General features: G+C 40.5%; 1 long non-coding RNA gene across 2 annotated transcripts in view; it reads left to right on the forward strand.

Moving 5' to 3' along the window:
• Positions 1-19,646, forward strand: part of LOC142698153 (uncharacterized) — a 311,750-nt gene that overhangs the window by 15,360 nt on the left and 276,744 nt on the right. The gene's annotated exons all lie outside the window — the stretch shown is intronic.

Raw genomic sequence — 19,646 nt, forward strand, 5'->3', positions numbered from 1 at the left:
ATACTGACTGTAAAGAGCAGCATGTGTTACTATACTGACTGTAAAGAGCAGCATGTGTTACTATACTGACTGTAAAGAGCAGCGTGCGTTACTATACTGACTGTAAAGAGCAGCATGTGTTACTATACTGACTGTAAAGTGCAGCATGTGTTACTATACTGACTGTAAAGTGCAGCGTGTGTTACTATACTGACTGTAAAGTGCAGCATGTGTTACTATACTGACTGTAAAGTGCAGCATGTGTTACTGTACTGACTGTAAAGTGCAGCATGTGTTACTATACTGACTGTAAAGAGCAGCATGTGTTACTATACTGACTGTAAAGAGCAGCATGTGTTACTATACTGACTGTAAAGAGCAGCGTGCGTTACTATACTGACTGTAAAGAGCAGCATGTGTTACTATACTGACTGTAAAGTGCAGCATGTGTTACTATACTGACTGTAAAGAGCAGCGTGTGTTACTATACTGACTGTAAAGTGCAGCGTGTGTTACTATACTGACTGTAAAGAGCAGCATGTGTTACTATACTGACTGTAAAGAGCAGCGTGCGTTACTATACTGACTGTAAAGAGCAGCGTGCGTTACTATACTGACTGTAAAGTGCAGTGTGTGTTACTATACTGACTGTAAAATGCAGCATGTGTTACTATACTGACTGTAAAGTGCCGCATGTGTTACTATACTGACTGTAAAGAGCAGCGTGTGTTACTATACTGACTGTAAAGAGCAGCGTGTGTTACTATACTGACTGTAAAGAGCAGCGTGTGTTACTATACTGACTGTAAAGAGCAGCGTGTGTTACTATACTGACTGTAAAGTGCCGCATGTGTTACTATACTGACTGTAAAGTGCAGCATGTGTTACTATACTGACTGTAAAGAGCAGCATGTGTTACTATACTGACTGTAAAGAGCAGCATGTGTTACTATACTGACTGTAAAGTGCAGCATGTGTTACTATACTGACTGTAAAGAGCAGCATGTGTTACTATACTGACTGTAAAGAGCAGCATGTGTTACTATACTGACTGTAAAGAGCAGCGTGTGTTACTATACTGACTGTAAAGTGCAGCATTTGTTACTATACTGACTGTAAAGTGCCGCGTGTGTTACTATACTGACTGTAAAGTGCAGCGTGCGTTACTATACTGACTGTAAAGTGCCGCATGTGTTACTATACTGACTGTAAAGTGCAGCATGTGTTACTATACTGACTGTAAAGTGCAGCGTGTGTTACTATACTGACTGTAAAGTGCAGCGTGCGTTACTATACTGACTGTAAAGAGCAGCATGTGTTACTATACTGACTGTAAAGAGCAGCATGTGTTACTATACTGACTGTAAAGAGCAGCATGTGTTACTATACTGACTGTAAAGTGCAGCATGTGTTACTATACTGACTGTAAAGTGCAGCATGTGTTACTATACTGACTGTAAAGAGCAGCGTGTGTTACTATACTGACTGTAAAGTGCTGCGTGTGTTACTATACTGACTGTAAAGAGCAGCATGTGTTACTATACTGACTGTAAAGTGCCGCATGTGTTACTATACTGACTGTAAAGTGCAGCGTGCGTTACTATACTGACTGTAAAGTGCAGCATGTGTTACTATACTGACTGTAAAGTGCAGCATGTGTTACTATACTGACTGTAAAGTGCAGCATGTGTTACTATACTGACTGTAAAGAGCAGCGTGTGTTACTATACTGACTGTAAAGAGCAGCATGTGTTACTATACTGACTGTAAAGTGCAGCATGTGTTACTATACTGACTGTAAAGTGCAGCGTGTGTCACTATACTGACTGTAAAGTGCAGCGTGTGTTACTATACTGACTGTAAAGAGCAGCATGCGTTACTATACTGACTGTAAAGTGCAGCGTGTGTTACTATACTGACTGTAAAGTGCAGTGTGTGTTACTATACTGACTGTAAAGTGCAGCGTGTGTTACTATACTGACTGTAAAGTGCAGCGTGTGTTACTATACTGACTGTAAAGAGCAGCATGTGTTACTATACTGACTGTAAAGAGCAGCGTGTGTTACTATACTGACTGTAAAGAGCAGCATGTGTTACTATACTGACTGTAAAGAGCAGCGTGTGTTACTATACTGACTGTAAAGAGCAGCGTGTGTTACTATACTGACTGTAAAGAGCAGCATGTGTTACTATACTGACTGTAAAGTGCCGCATGTGTTACTATACTGACTGTAAAGTGCAGCATGTGTTACTATACTGACTGTAAAGAGCAGCATGTGTTACTATACTGACTGTAAAGAGCAGCATGTGTTACTATACTGACTGTAAAGTGCAGCATGTGTTACTATACTGACTGTAAAGTGCAGCGTGTGTTACTATACTGACTGTAAAGTGCAGCATGTGTTACTATACTGACTGTAAAGTGCAGCGTGTGTTACTATACTGACTGTAAAGTGCAGCGTGTGTTACTATACTGACTGTAAAGAGCAGCATGTGTTACTATACTGACTGTAAAGAGCAGCATGTGTTACTATACTGACTGTAAAGAGCAGCATGTGTTACTATACTGACTGTAAAGAGCAGCGTGTGTTACTATACTGACTGTAAAGAGCAGCGTGTGTTACTATACTGACTGTAAAGAGCAGCATGTGTTACTATACACTGACTGTAAAGAGCAGCATGTGTTACTATACTGACTGTAAAGTGCCGCATGTGTTACTATACTGACTGTAAAGTGCCGCATGTGTTACTATACTGACTGTAAAGAGCAGCATGTGTTACTATACTGACTGTAAAGTGCAGCATGTGTTACTATACTGACTGTAAAGAGCAGCATGTGTTACTATACTGACTGTAAAGAGCAGCATGTGTTACTATACTGACTGTAAAGAGCAGCGTGTGTTACTATACTGACTGTAAAGTGCCGCATGTGTTACTATACTGACTGTAAAGTGCTGCATGTGTTACTATACTGACTGTATAGAGCAGCATGTGTTACTATACTGACTGTAAAGAGCAGCATGTGTTACTATACTGACTGTGAAGAGCAGCATGTGTTACTATACTGACTGTAAAGAGCAGCATGTGTTACTATACTGACTGTAAAGTGCCGCATGTGTTACTATACTGACTGTAAAGTGCAGCATGTGTTACTATACTGACTGTAAAGAGCAGCATGTGTTACTATACTGACTGTAAAGAGCAGCGTGTGTTACTATACTGACTGTAAAGTGCAGCGTGTGTTACTATACTGACTGTAAAGTGCAGCATGTGTTACTATACTGACTGTAAAGTGCAGCGTGTGTTACTATACTGACTGTAAAGTGCAGCGTGCGTTACTATACTGACTGTAAAGAGCAGCGTGTGTTACTATACTGACTGTAAAGTGCAGCGTGTGTTACTATACTGACTGTAAAGTGCAGCATGTGTTACTATACTGACTGTAAAGTGCCGCATGTGTTACTATACTGACTGTAAAGTGCAGCATGTGTTACTATACTGACTGTAAAGTGCCGCATGTGTTACTATACTGACTGTAAAGTGCAGCATGTGTTACTATACTGACTGTAAAGTGCAGCGTGTGTTACTATACTGACTGTAAAGTGCAGCGTGCGTTACTATACTGACTGTAAAGAGCAGCGTGTGTTACTATACTGACTGTAAAGTGCAGCGTGTGTTACTATACTGACTGTAAAGTGCAGCATGTGTTACTATACTGACTGTAAAGAGCAGCATGTGTTACTATACTGACTGTAAAGTGCAGCGTGTGTTACTATACTGACTGTAAAGTGCAGCATGTGTTACTATACTGACTGTAAAGTGCCGCATGTGTTACTATACTGACTGTAAAGTGCCGCATGTGTTACTATACTGACTGTAAAGAGCAGCGTGCGTTACTATACTGACTGTAAAATGCAGCGTGCGTTACTACACTGACTGTAAAGTGCCGCATGTGTTACTATACTGACTGTAAAGTGCAGCGTGTGTTACTATACTGACTGTAAAGTTCAGCATGTGTTACTATACTGACTGTAAAGTGCAGCGTGCGTTACTATACTGACTGTAAAGTGCAGCGTGTGTTACTATACTGACTGTAAAGTGCCGCGTGTGTTACTATACTGACTGTAAAGAGCAGCGTGCGTTACTATACTGACTGTAAAGAGCAGCATGTGTTACTATACTGACTGTAAAGAGCAGCATGTGTTACTATACTGACTGTAAAGAGCAGCATGTGTTACTATACTGACTGTAAAGTGCCGCATGTGTTACTATACTGACTGTAAAGAGCAGCGTGTGTTACTATACTGACTGTAAAGTGCCGCATGTGTTACTATACTGACTGTAAATAGCAGCATGTGTTACTATACTGACTGTAAAGTGCTGCATGCGTTACTATACTGACTGTAAAGAGCAGCGTGTGTTACTATACTGACTGTAAAGAGCAGCGTGTGTTACTATACTGACTGTAAAGAGCAGCATGTGTTACTATACTGACTGTAAAGTGCCGCATGTGTTACTATACTGACTGTAAAGTGCAGCATGTGTTACTATACTGACTGTAAAGAGCAGCATATGTTACTATACTGACTGTAAAGTGCAGCATGTGTTACTATACTGACTGTAAAGTGCAGCATGTGTTACTATACTGACTGTAAAGTGCAGCGTGTGTTACTATACTGACTGTAAAGAGCAGCATGTGTTACTATACTGACTGTAAAGTGCAGCATGTGTTACTATACTGACTGTAAAGTGCAGCGTGTGTTACTATACTGACTGTAAAGAGCAGCATATGTTACTATACTGACTGTAAAGTGCAGCATGTGTTACTATACTGACTGTAAAGTGCAGCATGTGTTACTATACTGACTGTAAAGAGCAGCGTGTGTTACTATACTGACTGTAAAGAGCAGCATGTGTTACTATACTGACTGTAAAGTGCAGCATGTGTTACTATACTGACTGTAAAGTGCAGCGTGTGTTACTATACTGACTGTAAAGAGCAGCGTGTGTTACTATACTGACTGTAAAGTGCCGCATGTGTTACTATACTGACTGTAAAGAGCAGCATGTGTTACTATACTGACTGTAAAGAGCAGCATGTGTTACTATACTGACTGTAAAGAGCAGCATGTGTTACTATACTGACTGTAAAGTGCTGCATGTGTTACTATACTGACTGTAAAGAGCAGCATGTGTTACTATACTGACTGTAAAGAGCAGCATGTGTTACTATACTGACTGTAAAGAGCAGCATGTGTTACTATACTGACTGTAAAGAGCAGCGTGCGTTACTATACTGACTGTAAAGAGCAGCGTGTGTTACTATACTGACTGTAAAGTGCAGCGTGTGTTACTATACTGACTGTAAAGTGCAGTATGTGTTACTATACTGACTGTAAAGTGCAGCATGTGTTACTATACTGACTGTAAAGAGCAGCATGTGTTACTATACTGACTGTAAAGTGCAGCGTGTGTTACTATACTGACTGTAAAGTGCAGCATGTGTTACTATACTGACTGTAAAGAGCAGCATGTGTTACTATACTGACTGTAAAGTGCAGCGTGTGTTACTATACTGACTGTAAAGTGCAGCATGTGTTACTATACTGACTGTAAAGTGCCGCATGTGTTACTATACTGACTGTAAAGTGCCGCATGTGTTACTATACTGACTGTAAAGAGCAGCGTGCGTTACTATACTGACTGTAAAATGCAGCGTGCGTTACTACACTGACTGTAAAGTGCCGCATGTGTTACTATACTGACTGTAAAGTGCAGCGTGTGTTACTATACTGACTGTAAAGTTCAGCATGTGTTACTATACTGACTGTAAAGTGCAGCGTGCGTTACTATACTGACTGTAAAGTGCAGCGTGTGTTACTATACTGACTGTAAAGTGCCGCGTGTGTTACTATACTGACTGTAAAGAGCAGCGTGCGTTACTATACTGACTGTAAAGAGCAGCATGTGTTACTATACTGACTGTAAAGAGCAGCATGTGTTACTATACTGACTGTAAAGAGCAGCATGTGTTACTATACTGACTGTAAAGTGCCGCATGTGTTACTATACTGACTGTAAAGAGCAGCGTGTGTTACTATACTGACTGTAAAGTGCCGCATGTGTTACTATACTGACTGTAAATAGCAGCATGTGTTACTATACTGACTGTAAAGTGCTGCATGCGTTACTATACTGACTGTAAAGAGCAGCGTGTGTTACTATACTGACTGTAAAGAGCAGCGTGTGTTACTATACTGACTGTAAAGAGCAGCATGTGTTACTATACTGACTGTAAAGTGCCGCATGTGTTACTATACTGACTGTAAAGTGCAGCATGTGTTACTATACTGACTGTAAAGAGCAGCATATGTTACTATACTGACTGTAAAGTGCAGCATGTGTTACTATACTGACTGTAAAGTGCAGCATGTGTTACTATACTGACTGTAAAGTGCAGCGTGTGTTACTATACTGACTGTAAAGAGCAGCATGTGTTACTATACTGACTGTAAAGTGCAGCATGTGTTACTATACTGACTGTAAAGTGCAGCGTGTGTTACTATACTGACTGTAAAGAGCAGCATATGTTACTATACTGACTGTAAAGTGCAGCATGTGTTACTATACTGACTGTAAAGTGCAGCATGTGTTACTATACTGACTGTAAAGAGCAGCGTGTGTTACTATACTGACTGTAAAGAGCAGCATGTGTTACTATACTGACTGTAAAGTGCAGCATGTGTTACTATACTGACTGTAAAGTGCAGCGTGTGTTACTATACTGACTGTAAAGAGCAGCGTGTGTTACTATACTGACTGTAAAGTGCCGCATGTGTTACTATACTGACTGTAAAGAGCAGCATGTGTTACTATACTGACTGTAAAGAGCAGCATGTGTTACTATACTGACTGTAAAGAGCAGCATGTGTTACTATACTGACTGTAAAGTGCTGCATGTGTTACTATACTGACTGTAAAGAGCAGCATGTGTTACTATACTGACTGTAAAGAGCAGCATGTGTTACTATACTGACTGTAAAGAGCAGCATGTGTTACTATACTGACTGTAAAGAGCAGCATGTGTTACTATACTGACTGTAAAGTGCCGCATGTGTTACTATACTGACTGTAAAGTGCAGCATGTGTTACTATACTGACTGTAAAGAGCAGCATGTGTTACTATACTGACTGTAAAGAGCAGCGTGTGTTACTATACTGACTGTAAAGTGCAGCGTGTGTTACTATACTGACTGTAAAGTGCAGCGTGTGTTACTATACTGACTGTAAAGTGCAGCATGTGTTACTATACTGACTGTAAAGTGCAGCGTGTGTTACTATACTGACTGTAAAGTGCAGCGTGTGTTACTATACTGACTGTAAAGTGCAGCATGTGTTACTATACTGACTGTAAAGTGCCGCATGTGTTACTATACTGACTGTAAAGTGCAGCATGTGTTACTATACTGACTGTAAAGAGCAGCGTGTGTTACTATACTGACTGTAAAGTGCAGCGTACGTTACTATACTGACTGTAAAGAGCAGCGTGTGTTACTATACTGACTGTAAAGTGCAGCGTGTGTTACTATACTGACTGTAAAGTGCCGCATGTGTTACTATACTGACTGTAAAGTGCAGCATGTGTTACTATACTGACTGTAAAGTGCCGCATGTGTTACTATACTGACTGTAAAGTGCAGCATGTGTTACTATACTGACTGTAAAGTGCAGCGTGTGTTACTATACTGACTGTAAAGTGCAGCGTGCGTTACTATACTGACTGTAAAGAGCAGCGTGTGTTACTATACTGACTGTAAAGTGCAGCGTGTGTTACTATACTGACTGTAAAGTGCAGCGTGTGTTACTATACTGACTGTAAAGTGCAGCGTGTGTTACTATACTGACTGTAAAGTGCAGCATGTGTTACTATACTGACTGTAAAGTGCAGCGTGTGTTACTATACTGACTGTAAAGAGCAGCGTGCGTTACTATACTGACTGTAAAGTGCAGCATGTGTTACTATACTGACTGTAAAGAGCAGCATGTGTTACTATACTGACTGTAAAGTGCAGCGTGTGTTACTATACTGACTGTAAAGTGCAGCATGTGTTACTATACTGACTGTAAATAGCAGCATGTGTTACTATACTGACTGTAAAGTGCAGCGTGTGTTACTATACTGACTGTAAAGTGCAGCATGTGTTACTATACTGACTGTAAAGTGCCGCATGTGTTACTATACTGACTGTAAAGTGCCGCATGTGTTACTATACTGACTGTAAAGAGCAGCGTGCGTTACTATACTGACTGTAAAATGCAGCGTGCGTTACTATACTGACTGTAAAGTGCCGCATGTGTTACTATACTGACTGTAAAGTGCCGCATGTGTTACTATACTGACTGTAAAGTGCAGCATGTGTTACTATACTGACTGTAAAGAGCAGCGTGTGTTACTATACTGACTGTAAAGTGCCGCATGTGTTACTATACTGACTGTAAAGTGCAGCGTGTGTTACTATACTGACTGTAAAGTTCAGCATGTGTTACTATACTGACTGTAAAGTGCAGCGTGCGTTACTATACTGACTGTAAAGTGCAGCGTGTGTTACTATACTGACTGTAAAGTGCCGCGTGTGTTACTATACTGACTGTAAAGAGCAGCGTGTGTTACTATACTGACTGTAAAGAGCAGCGTGTGTTACTATACTGACTGTAAAGTGCAGCGTGTGTTACTATACTGACTGTAAAGTGCAGCGTGTGTTACTATACTGACTGTAAAGAGCAGCATGTGTTACTATACTGACTGTAAAGAGCAGCGTGCGTTACTATACTGACTGTAAAGAGCAGCGTGCATTACTATACTGACTGTAAAGTGCCGCATGTGTTACTATACTGACTGTAAAGAGCAGCGTGTGTTACTATACTGACTGTAAAGAGCAGCGTGTGTTACTATACTGACTGTAAAGAGCAGCGTGTGTTACTATACTGACTGTAAAGAGCAGCGTGTGTTACTATACTGACTGTAAAGTGCCGCGTGCGTTACTATACTGACTGTAAAGTGCAGCGTGTGTTACTATACTGACTGTAAAGTGCCGCGTGTGTTACTATACTGACTGTAAAGAGCAGCGTGCGTTACTATACTGACTGTAAAGAGCAGCATGTGTTACTATACTGACTGTAAAGAGCAGCATGTGTTACTATACTGACTGTAAAGAGCAGCATGTGTTACTATACTGACTGTAAAGTGCCGCATGTGTTACTATACTGACTGTAAAGAGCAGCGTGTGTTACTATACTGACTGTAAATAGCAGCATGTGTTACTATACTGACTGTAAAGAGCAGCGTGCGTTACTATACTGACTGTAAATAGCAGCATGTGTTACTATACTGACTGTAAATAGCAGCATGTGTTACTATACTGACTGTAAATAGCAGCATGTGTTACTATACTGACTGTAAAGTGCAGCGTGTGTTACTATACTGACTGTAAAGTGCTGCATGCGTTACTATACTGACTGTAAAGTGCTGCATGCGTTACTATACTGACTGTAAAGAGCAGCGTGTGTTACTATACTGACTGTAAAGAGCAGCGTGTGTTACTATACTGACTGTAAAGAGCAGCATGTGTTACTATACTGACTGTAAAGTCCCGCATGTGTTACTATACTGACTGTAAAGTGCAGCATGTGTTACTATACTGACTGTAAAGAGCAGCATGTGTTACTATACTGACTGTAAAGTGCAGCATGTGTTACTATACTGACTGTAAAGTGCAGCGTGTGTTACTATACTGACTGTAAAGAGCAGCGTGTGTTACTATACTGACTGTAAAGTGCCGCATGTGTTACTATACTGACTGTAAAGAGCAGCATGTGTTACTATACTGACTGTAAAGAGCAGCATGTGTTACTATACTGACTGTAAAGAGCAGCATGTGTTACTATACTGACTGTAAAGTGCTGCATGTGTTACTATACTGACTGTAAAGAGCAGCATGTGTTACTATACTGACTGTAAAGAGCAGCATGTGTTACTATACTGACTGTAAAGAGCAGCATGTGTTACTATACTGACTGTAAAGAGCAGCATGTGTTACTATACTGACTGTAAAGTGCCGCATGTGTTACTATACTGACTGTAAAGTGCAGCATGTGTTACTATACTGACTGTAAAGAGCAGCATGTGTTACTATACTGACTGTAAAGAGCAGCGTGTGTTACTATACTGACTGTAAAGTGCAGCGTGTGTTACTATACTGACTGTAAAGTGCAGCGTACGTTACTATACTGACTGTAAAGAGCAGCGTGTGTTACTATACTGACTGTAAAGTGCAGCGTGTGTTACTATACTGACTGTAAAGTGCAGCATGTGTTACTATACTGACTGTAAAGTGCCGCATGTGTTACTATACTGACTGTAAAGTGCAGCATGTGTTACTATACTGACTGTAAAGAGCAGCGTGTGTTACTATACTGACTGTAAAGTGCAGCGTACGTTACTATACTGACTGTAAAGAGCAGCGTGTGTTACTATACTGACTGTAAAGTGCAGCGTGTGTTACTATACTGACTGTAAAGTGCCGCATGTGTTACTATACTGACTGTAAAGTGCAGCATGTGTTACTATACTGACTGTAAAGTGCCGCATGTGTTACTATACTGACTGTAAAGTGCAGCATGTGTTACTATACTGACTGTAAAGTGCAGCGTGTGTTACTATACTGACTGTAAAGTGCAGCGTGCGTTACTATACTGACTGTAAAGAGCAGCGTGTGTTACTATACTGACTGTAAAGTGCAGCGTGTGTTACTATACTGACTGTAAAGTGCAGCGTGTGTTACTATACTGACTGTAAAGTGCAGCGTGTGTTACTATACTGACTGTAAAGTGCAGCATGTGTTACTATACTGACTGTAAAGTGCAGCGTGTGTTACTATACTGACTGTAAAGAGCAGCGTGCGTTACTATACTGACTGTAAAGTGCAGCATGTGTTACTATACTGACTGTAAAGAGCAGCATGTGTTACTATACTGACTGTAAAGTGCAGCGTGTGTTACTATACTGACTGTAAAGTGCAGCATGTGTTACTATACTGACTGTAAATAGCAGCATGTGTTACTATACTGACTGTAAAGTGCAGCGTGTGTTACTATACTGACTGTAAAGTGCAGCATGTGTTACTATACTGACTGTAAAGTGCCGCATGTGTTACTATACTGACTGTAAAGTGCCGCATGTGTTACTATACTGACTGTAAAGAGCAGCGTGCGTTACTATACTGACTGTAAAATGCAGCGTGCGTTACTATACTGACTGTAAAGTGCCGCATGTGTTACTATACTGACTGTAAAGAGCAGCGTGTGTTACTATACTGACTGTGAAGTGCCGCATGTGTTACTATACTGACTGTAAAGTGCAGCATGTGTTACTATACTGACTGTAAAGAGCAGCATGTGTTACTATACTGACTGTAAAGAGCAGCATGTGTTACTATACTGACTGTAAAGTGCAGCATGTGTTACTATACTGACTGTAAAGTGCAGCGTGTGTTACTATACTGACTGTAAAGTGCCGCATGTGTTACTATACTGACTGTAAAGAGCAGCATGTGTTACTATACTGACTGTAAAGAGCAGCATGTGTTACTATACTGACTGTAAAGAGCAGCATGTGTTACTATACTGACTGTAAAGTGCTGCATGTGTTACTATACTGACTGTAAAGAGCAGCATGTGTTACTATACTGACTGTAAAGAGCAGCATGTGTTACTATACTGACTGTAAAGAGCAGCATGTGTTACTATACTGACTGTAAAGAGCAGCATGTGTTACTATACTGACTGTAAAGTGCCGCATGTGTTACTATACTGACTGTAAAGAGCAGCGTGCGTTACTATACTGACTGTAAAATGCAGCGTGCGTTACTATACTGACTGTAAAGTGCCGCGTGCGTTACTATACTGACTGTAAAGAGCAGCGTGTGTTACTATACTGACTGTAAAGTGCCGCATGTGTTACTATACTGACTGTAAAGTGCAGCGTGTGTTACTATACTGACTGTAAAGTTCAGCATGTGTTACTATACTGACTGTAAAGTGCAGCGTGCGTTACTATACTGACTGTAAAGTGCAGCGTGCGTTACTATACTGACTGTAAAGTGCCGCGTGTGTTACTATACTGACTGTAAAGAGCAGCGTGTGTTACTATACTGACTGTAAAGAGCAGCGTGTGTTACTATACTGACTGTAAAGTGCAGCGTGTGTTACTATACTGACTGTAAAGTGCAGCGTGTGTTACTATACTGACTGTAAAGAGCAGCATGTGTTACTATACTGACTGTAAAGAGCAGCGTGCGTTACTATACTGACTGTAAAGAGCAGCGTGCGTTACTATACTGACTGTAAAGTGCCGCATGCGTTACTATACTGACTGTAAAGAGCAGCGTGTGTTACTATACTGACTGTAAAGAGCAGCGTGTGTTACTATACTGACTGTAAAGAGCAGCGTGTGTTACTATACTGACTGTAAAGAGCAGCGTGTGTTACTATACTGACTGTAAAGTGCCGCGTGTGTTACTATACTGACTGTAAAGTGCAGCATGTGTTACTATACTGACTGTAAAGAGCAGCATGTGTTACTATACTGACTGTAAAGAGCAGCATGTGTTACTATACTGACTGTAAAGAGCAGCATGTGTTACTATACTGACTGTAAAGAGCAGCATGTGTTACTATACTGACTGTAAAGAGCAGCGTGTGTTACTATACTGACTGTAAAGAGCAGCGTGCGTTACTACACTGACTGTAAAGTGCAGCATGTGTTACTATACTGACTGTAAAGAGCAGCATGTGTTACTATACTGACTGTAAAGAGCAGCATGTGTTACTATACTGACTGTAAAGAGCAGCGTGTGTTACTATACTGACTGTAAAGTGCCGCATGTGTTACTATACTGACTGTAAAGTGCAGCATGTGTTACTATACTGACTGTAAAGAGCAGCATGTGTTACTATACTGACTGTAAAGAGCAGCATGTGTTACTATACTGACTGTAAAGTGCAGCATGCGTTACTATACTGACTGTAAAGAGCAGCATGCGTTACTATACTGACTGTAAAGAGCAGCATGTGTTACTATACTGACTGTAAAGAGCAGCGTGTGTTACTATACTGACTGTAAAGTGCAGTGTGTGTTACTATACTGACTGTAAAGTACAGCATGTGTTACTATACTGACTGTAAAGAGCAGCATGTGTTACTATACTGACTGTAAAGAGAAGCATGTGTTACTATACTGACTGTAAAGTGCAGCATGCGTTACTATACTGACTGTAAAGAGCAGCATGTGTTACTATACTGACTGTAAAGAGCAGCATGTGTTACTATACTGACTGTAAAGAGCAGCGTGTGTTACTATACTGACTGTAAAGTGCAGTGTGTGTTACTATACTGACTGTAAAGTGCAGCATGTGTTACTATACTGACTGTAAAGAGCAGCGTGTGTTACTATACTGACTGTAAAGTGCAGCGTGCGTTACTATACTGACTGTAAAGTGCAGCATGTGTTACTATACTGACTGTAAAGTGCAGCATGTGTTACTATACTGACTGTAAAGTGCAGCATGTGTTACTATACTGACTGTAAAGTGCAGCATGTGTTACTATACTGACTGTAAAGTGCAGCGTGTGTTACTATACTGACTGTAAAGTGCAGCGTGCGTTACTATACTGACTGTAAAGAGCAGCATGTGTTACTATACTGACTGTAAAGAGCAGCATGTGTTACTATACTGACTGTAAAGAGCAGCATGTGTTACTATACTGACTGTAAAGTGCAGCATGTGTTACTATACTGACTGTAAAGTGACGCATGTGTTACTATACTGACTGTAAAGTGCAGCATGTGTTACTATACTGACTGTAAAGTGCAGCGTGTGTTACTATACTGACTGTAAAGTGCAGCGTGCTTTACTATACTGACTGTAAAGAGCAGCATGTGTTACTATACTGACTGTAAAGAGCAGCATGTGTTACTATACTGACTGTAAAGTGCCGCATGTGTTACTATACTGACTGTAAAGTGCAGCATGTGTTACTATACTGACTGTAAAGAGCAGCATGTGTTACTATACTGACTGTAAAGAGCAGCGTGCGTTACTATACTGACTGTAAAGAGCAGCATGTGTTACTATACTGACTGTAAAGTGCAGCATGTGTTACTATACTGACTGTAAAGTGCAGCGTGTGTTACTATACTGACTGTAAAGTGCAGCATGTTTTACTATACTGACTGTAAAGTGCAGCGTGTGTTACTATACTGACTGTAAAGTGCAGCGTGTGTTACTATACTGACTGTAAAGAGCAGCATGTGTTACTATACTGACTGTAAAGAGCAGCATGTGTTACTATACTGACTGTAAAGAGCAGCATATGTTACTATACTGACTGTAAAGAGCAGCGTGTGTTACTATACTGACTGTAAAGAGCAGCGTGTGTTACTATACTGACTGTAAAGAGCAGCATGTGTTACTATACTGACTGTAAAGTGCAGCATGTGTTACTATACTGACTGTAAAGAGCAGCATGTGTTACTATACTGACTGTAAAGAGCAGCATGTGTTACTATACTGACTGTAAAGTGCAGCATGTGTTACTATACTGACTGTAAAGTGCAGCGTGTGTTACTATACTGACTGTAAAGTGCAGCATGTGTTACTATACTGACTGTAAAGTGCAGCGTGTGTTACTATACTGACTGTAAAGTGCGTGTGTTACTATACTGACTGTAAAGTGCAGCATGTGTTACTATACTGACTGTAAAGAGCAGCCTGTGTTACTATACTGACTGTAAAGAGCAGCATGTGTTACTATACTGACTGTAAAGAGCAGCGTGTGTTACTATACTGACTGTAAAGAGCAGCGTGTGTTACTATACTGACTGTAAAGAGCAGCATGTGTTACTATACTGACTGTAAAGTGCCGCATGTGTTACTATACTGACTGTAAAGTGCAGCATGTGTTACTATACTGACTGTAAAGAGCAGCATGTGTTACTATACTGACTGTAAAGAGCAGCATGTGTTACTATACTGACTGTAAAGTGCAGCATGTGTTACTATACTGACTGTAAAGAGCAGCATGTGTTACTATACTGACTGTAAAGAGCAGCATGTGTTACTATACTGACTGTAAAGAGCAGCGTGTGTTACTATACTGACTGTAAAGTGCCGCATGTGTTACTATACTGACTGTAAAGTGCCGCATGTGTTACTATACTGACTGTAAAGTGCAGCATGTGTTACTATACTGACTGTAAAGAGCAGCGTGTGTTACTATACTGACTGTAAAGAGCAGCATGTGTTACTATACTGAATGTAAAGTGCAGCGTGCGTTACTATACTGACTGTAAAGTGCCGCATGCGTTACTATACTGAATGTAAAGTGAAGCATGTGTTACTATACTGACTGTAAAGAGCAGCATGTGTTACTATACTGACTGTAAAGAGCAGCGTGTGTTACTATACTGACTGTAAAGAGCAGCGTGTGTTACTATACTGACTGTAAAGTGCAGCATGTGTTACTATACTGACTGTAAAGAGCAGCGTGTGTTACTATACTGACTGTAAAGTGCAGCATGTGTTACTATACTGACTGTAAAGTGCAGCATGTGTTACTATACTGACTGTAAAGTGCAGCATGTGTTACTATACTGACTGTAAAGAGCAGCATGTGTTACTATACTGACTGTAAAGAGCAGCATGTGTTACTATACTGACTGTAAAGAGCAGCATGTGTTACTATACTGACTGTAAAGTGCCGCATGTGTTACTATACTGACTGTAAAGTGCAGCATGTGTTACTATACTGACTGTAAAGAGCAGCATGTGTTACTATACTGACTGTAAAGAGCAGCGTGTGTTACTATACTGACTGTAAAGTGCAGCGTGTGTTACTATACTGACTGTAAAGTGCAGCGTGTGTTACTATACTGACTGTAAAGTGCAGCGTGTGTTACTATACTGACTGTAAAGTGCCGCATGTGTTACTATACTGACTGTAAAGTGCAGCATGTGTTACTATACTGACTGTAAAGTGCCGCATGTGTTACTATACTGACTGTAAAGTGCAGCATGTGTTACTATACTGACTGTAAAGTGCAGCGTGTGTTACTATACTGACTGTAAAGTGCAGCATGTGTTACTATACTGACTGTAAATAGCAGCATGTGTTACTATACTGACTGTAAAGTGCAGCGTGTGTTACTATACTGACTGTAAAGTGCAGCATGTGTTACTATACTGACTGTAAAGTGCCGCATGTGTTACTATACTGACTGTAAAGTGCAGCATGTGTTACTATACTGACTGTAAAGTGCAGCATGTGTTACTATACTGACTGTAAAGAGCAGCATGTGTTACTATACTGACTGTAAAGAGCAGCATGTGTTACTATACTGACTGTAAAGTGCCGCATGTGTTACTATACTGACTGTAAAGTGCAGCATGTGTTACTATACTGACTGTAAAGAGCAGCATGTGTTACTATACTGACTGTAAAGAGCAGCGTGCGTTACTATACTGACTGTAAAGAGCAGCATGTGTTACTATACTGACTGTAAAGTGCAGCATGTGTTACTATACTGACTGTAAAGTGCAGCGTGTGTTACTATACTGACTGTAAAGTGCAGCATGTTTTACTATACTGACTGTAAAGTGCAGCGTGTGTTACTATACTGACTGTAAAGTGCAGCGTGTGTTACTATACTGACTGTAAAGAGCAGCATGTGTTACTATACCGACTGTAAAGAGCAGCATGTGTTACTATACTGACTGTAAAGAGCAGCATATGTTACTATACTGACTGTAAAGAGCAGCGTGTGTTACTATACTGACTGTAAAGAGCAGCGTGTGTTACTATACTGACTGTAAAGAGCAGCATGTGTTACTATACTGACTGTAAAGTGCCGCATGTGTTACTATACTGACTGTAAAGTGCAGCATGTGTTACTATACTGACTGTAAAGAGCAGCATGTGTTACTATACTGACTGTAAAGAGCAGCATGTGTTACTATACTGACTGTAAAGTGCAGCATGTGTTACTATACTGACTGTAAAGTGCAGCGTGTGTTACTATACTGACTGTAAAGTGCAGCATGTGTTACTATACTGACTGTAAAGTGCAGCGTGTGTTACTATACTGACTGTAAAGTGCGTGTGTTACTATACTGACTGTAAAGTGCAGCATGTGTTACTATACTGACTGTAAAGAGCAGCCTGTGTTACTATACTGACTGTAAAGAGCAGCATGTGTTACTATACTGACTGTAAAGAGCAGCGTGTGTTACTATACTGACTGTAAAGAGCAGCGTGTGTTACTATACTGACTGTAAAGAGCAGCATGTGTTACTATACTGACTGTAAAGTGCCGCATGTGTTACTATACTGACTGTAAAGTGCAGCATGTGTTACTATACTGACTGTAAAGAGCAGCATGTGTTACTATACTGACTGTAAAGAGCAGCATGTGTTACTATACTGACTGTAAAGTGCAGCATGTGTTACTATACTGACTGTAAAGAGCAGCATGTGTTACTATACTGACTGTAAAGAGCAGCATGTGTTACTATACTGACTGTAAAGAGCAGCGTGTGTTACTATACTGACTGTAAAGTGCCGCATGTGTTACTATACTGACTGTAAAGTGCCGCATGTGTTACTATACTGACTGTAAAGTGCAGCATGTGTTACTATACTGACTGTAAAGAGCAGCGTGTGTTACTATACTGACTGTAAAGAGCAGCATGTGTTACTATACTGAATGTAAAGTGCAGCGTGCGTTACTATACTGACTGTAAAGTGCCGCATGCGTTACTATACTGAATGTAAAGTGAAGCATGTGTTACTATACTGACTGTAAAGAGCAGCATGTGTTACTATACTGACTGTAAAGAGCAGCGTGTGTTACTATACTGACTGTAAAGAGCAGCGTGTGTTACTATACTGACTGTAAAGTGCAGCATGTGTTACTATACTGACTGTAAAGAGCAGCGTGTGTTACTATACTGACTGTAAAGTGCAGCATGTGTTACTATACTGACTGTAAAGTGCAGCATGTGTTACTATACTGACTGTAAAGTGCAGCATGTGTTACTATACTGACTGTAAAGAGCAGCATGTGTTACTATACTGACTGTAAAGAGCAGCATGTGTTACTATACTGACTGTAAAGAGCAGCATGTGTTACTATACTGACTGTAAAGTGCCGCATGTGTTACTATACTGACTGTAAAGTGCAGCATGTGTTACTATACTGACTGTAAAGAGCAGCATGTGTTACTATACTGACTGTAAAGAGCAGCATGTGTTACTATACTGACTGTAAAGAGCAGCATGTGTTACTATACTGACTGTAAAGAGCAGCGTGTGTTACTATACTGACTGTAAAGTGCCGCATGTGTTACTATACTGACTGTAAAGTGCCGCATGTGTTACTATACTGACTGTAAAGTGCAGCATGTGTTACTATACTGACTGTAAAGAGCAGCGTGTGTTACTATACTGACTGTAAAGAGCAGCATGTGTTACTATACTGAATGTAAAGTGCAGCGTGCGTTACTATACTGACTGTAAAGTGCCGCATGCGTTACTATACTGAATGTAAAGTGAAGCATGTGTTACTATACTGACTGTAAAGAGCAGCATGTGTTACTATACTGACTGTAAAGAGCAGCGTGTGTTACTATACTGACTGTAAAGAGCAGCGTGTGTTACTATACTGACTGTAAAGTGCAGCATGTGTTACTATACTGACTGTAAAGAGCAGCGTGTGTTACTATACTGACTGTAAAGTGCAGCATGTGTTACTATACTGACTGTAAAGTGCAGCATGTGTTACTATACTGACTGTAAAGTGCAGCATGTGTTACTATACTGACTGTAAAGAGCAGCATGTGTTACTATACTGACTGTAAAGAGCAGCATGTGTTACTATACTGACTGTAAAGAGCAGCATGTGTTACTATACTGACTGTAAAGTGCCGCATGTGTTACTATACTGACTGTAAAGTGCAGCATGTGTTACTATACTGACTGTAAAGAGCAGCATGTGTTACTATACTGACTGTAAAGAGCAGCGTGTGTTACTATACTGACTGTAAAGTGCAGCGTGTGTTACTATACTGACTGTAAAGTGCAGCGTGTGTTACTATACTGACTGTAAAGTGCAGCGTGTGTTACTATACTGACTGTAAAGTGCAGCGTGCGTTACTATACTGACTGTAAAGAGCAGCGTGTGGTGTGTTACTATACTGACTGTAAAGTGCAGCGTGTGTTACTATACTGACTGTAAAGTGCAGCATGTGTTACTATACTGACTGTAAAGTGCCGCATGTGTTACTATACTGACTGTAAAGTGCAGCATGTGTTACTATACTGACTGTAAAGTGCCGCATGTGTTACTATACTGACTGTAAAGTGCAGCGTGCGTTACTATACTGACTGTAAAGAGCAGCGTGTGTTACTATACTGACTGTAAAGTGCAGCGTGTGTTACTATACTGACTGTAAAGTGCAGTATGTGTTACTATACTGACTGTAAAGTGCAGCATGTGTTACTATACTGACTGTAAAGAGCAGCATGTGTTACTATACTGACTGTAAAGTGCAGCG

Source organism: Rhinoderma darwinii (assembly GCF_050947455.1).
Source record: "Rhinoderma darwinii isolate aRhiDar2 chromosome 12 unlocalized genomic scaffold, aRhiDar2.hap1 SUPER_12_unloc_3, whole genome shotgun sequence".
In the NCBI taxonomy this organism is placed as follows: domain Eukaryota; kingdom Metazoa; phylum Chordata; class Amphibia; order Anura; family Rhinodermatidae; genus Rhinoderma; species Rhinoderma darwinii.